Source organism: Apteryx mantelli, unplaced genomic scaffold (genome assembly GCF_036417845.1).
Source record: "Apteryx mantelli isolate bAptMan1 unplaced genomic scaffold, bAptMan1.hap1 HAP1_SCAFFOLD_141, whole genome shotgun sequence".
NCBI classification, from domain to species: Eukaryota; Metazoa; Chordata; class Aves; order Apterygiformes; family Apterygidae; genus Apteryx; species Apteryx mantelli.
Genome location: NW_027118496.1, coordinates 100,001 through 102,500, shown reverse-complemented (window position 1 = coordinate 102,500; position 2,500 = coordinate 100,001).

The window sequence follows — 2,500 nt, the reverse complement described above, 5'->3', positions numbered from 1 at the left end:
GGCTCCGCGGCTCCGCGCTTCCCGGCACCGGGGACACGCTCCGCGCGGACCGCCTCAGCCCTCTCGCAACTCGGCAACCGTCGCTGGAGCCCGCCGCCGGCTCCGCGGCTCCGCGCTTCCCGGCACCGGGGACACGCTCCGCGCGGACCGCCTCAGCCCTCTCGCAACTCGGCAACCGTCGCTGGAGCCCGCCGCCGGCTCCGCGGCTCCGCGCTTCCCGGCACCGGGGACACGCTCCGCGCGGACCGCCTCAGCCCTCTCGCAACTCGGCAACCGTCGCTGGAGCCCGCCGCCGGCTCCGCGGCTCCGCGCTTCCCGGCACCGGGGACACGCTCCGCGCGGACCGCCTCAGCCCTCTCGCAACTCGGCAACCGTCGCTGGAGCCCGCCGCCGGCTCCGCGGCTCCGCGCTTCCCGGCACCGGGGACACGCTCGCCTGGCTGCCGAGGACGTGCCGGGAAACCGCCGTATCGAACGCGCCGAAAAAAACATTTTGTCAGAGAACCGGAGTCGGGACCGGGCCTTACCTGCCCTCGCAAGCCGCCCTAGGTCGCTCGCAGGCCGGCCACTTAGCGCTGGGGGCGCCCGGGAGTAGAGCTCCGGAACTCAGCGCTTGCTCACCCTCTGCCCTACAGTCGTACCGGTAAGTCAGGCGGCGCCGGAGAGCCGAAGAACAGCCGCCCCTCCTACCGGGGCGGGGCGCGGAAATGGCCGGCCTTTACGATGACGTAACTGGAGGCAGCGCAACAGAGCGACCCCTCTCGCCGCTCCACAGGAAGGCCAGGGAGAACAGGTCTACCGCTTACCACCCGGAAAAGGCGACAAGGGCACGCCGGAGACGAGTAGACCGGCCGGCCGCGGGCGGGGCGGCGACCTCGGCGCGGCCTCCCGGAGCCGGGTAGACCGGGCGGCCGCGGCCCGGAAGGCGGGCCCGCGGGCCGGGCGGCGACCTCGGCGCGGCCTTCCGGAGCCGGGTAGACCGGGCGGCCGCGGCCCGGAAGGCGGGCCCGCGGGCCGGGCGGCGACCTCGGCGCGGCCTCCCGGAGCCGGGTAGACCGGGCGGCCGCGGCCCGGAAGGCGGGCCCGCGGGCCGGGCGGCGACCTCGGCGCGGCCTCCCGGAGCCGGGTAGACCGGGCGGCCGCGGCCCGGAAGGCGGGCCCGCGGGCCGGGCGGCGACCTCGGCGCGGCCTCCCGGAGCCGGGTAGACCGGGCGGCCGCGGCCCGGAAGGCGGGCCCGCGGGCGGGGCGGCGACCTCGGCGCGGCCTCCCGGAGCCGGGTCGACCGGGCGGCCGCGGCCCGGAAGGCGGGCCCGCGGGCCGGGCGGCGACCTCGGCGCGGCCTCCCGGAGCCGGGTAGACCGGGCGGCCGCGGCCCGGAAGGCGGGCCCGCGGGCCGGGCGGCGACCTCGGCGCGGCCTTCCGGAGCCGGGTAGACCGGGCGGCCGCGGCCCGGAAGGCGGGCCCGCGGGCGGGGCGGCGACCTCGGCGCGGCCTCCCGGAGCCGGGTCGACCGGGCGGCCGCGGCCCGGAAGGCGGGCCCGCGGGCCGGGCGGCGACCTCGGCGCGGCCTCCCGGAGCCGGGTAGACCGGGCGGCCGCGGCCCGGAAGGCGGGCCCGCGGCCCGGAAGGCGACCTCGGCGCGGCCTCCCGGAGCCGGGTAGACCGGGCGGCCGCGGCCCGGAAGGCGGGCCCGCGGGCCGGGCGGCGACCTCGGCGCGGCCTCCCGGAGCCGGGTAGACCGGGCGGCCGCGGCCCGGAAGGCGGGCCCGCGGGCCGGGCGGCGACCTCGGCGCGGCCTCCCGGAGCCGGGTAGACCGGGCGGCCGCGGCCCGGAAGGCGGGCCCGCGGGCCGGGCGGCGACCTCGGCGCGGCCTCCCGGAGCCGGGTAGACCGGGCGGCCGCGGCCCGGAAGGCGGGCCCGCGGGCGGGGCGGCGACCTCGGCGCGGCCTCCCGGAGCCGGGTCGACCGGGCGGCCGCGGCCCGGAAGGCGGGCCCGCGGGCCGGGCGGCGACCTCGGCGCGGCCTCCCGGAGCCGTGTAGACCGGGCGGCCGCGGCCCGGAAGGCGGGCCCGCGGGCCGGGCGGCGACCTCGGCGCGGCCTCCCGGAGCCGGGTAGACCTACTCGCCCCTCCGAGACCCCCGCAGCCGGCAGACTCCCCTTTGCCGCGAAGGCGCCCTCCCCGGCCTGGGAGCGCTGGCCGGCGGCTGCCAAGATGGGCCGGCCGCTACCGGGCCAGCTCAGCCCCCCCCCCCCCCCTCGCGCGGCGACCGGACCTCGCTGGGAGTCCTGCTGCGCTCGCTCCTTCGCAAGGTAGGAGTCCCGCGGCCCCGCGCTAAGGGGAGGGTGCTCGTGCGCGAATCTGCGCCGTTGTGGGCACGGTCTCTTTCTTTCTGTTTCTTTCTTTCTTCTCTGTTTGCCGGCGCTACCGCCCACCCGCCCCCCCCGGCCGCCGCCCAGGGACTCGCGGGCTTTTTCTCCGGGCGCTCGGGCAAGTAGAT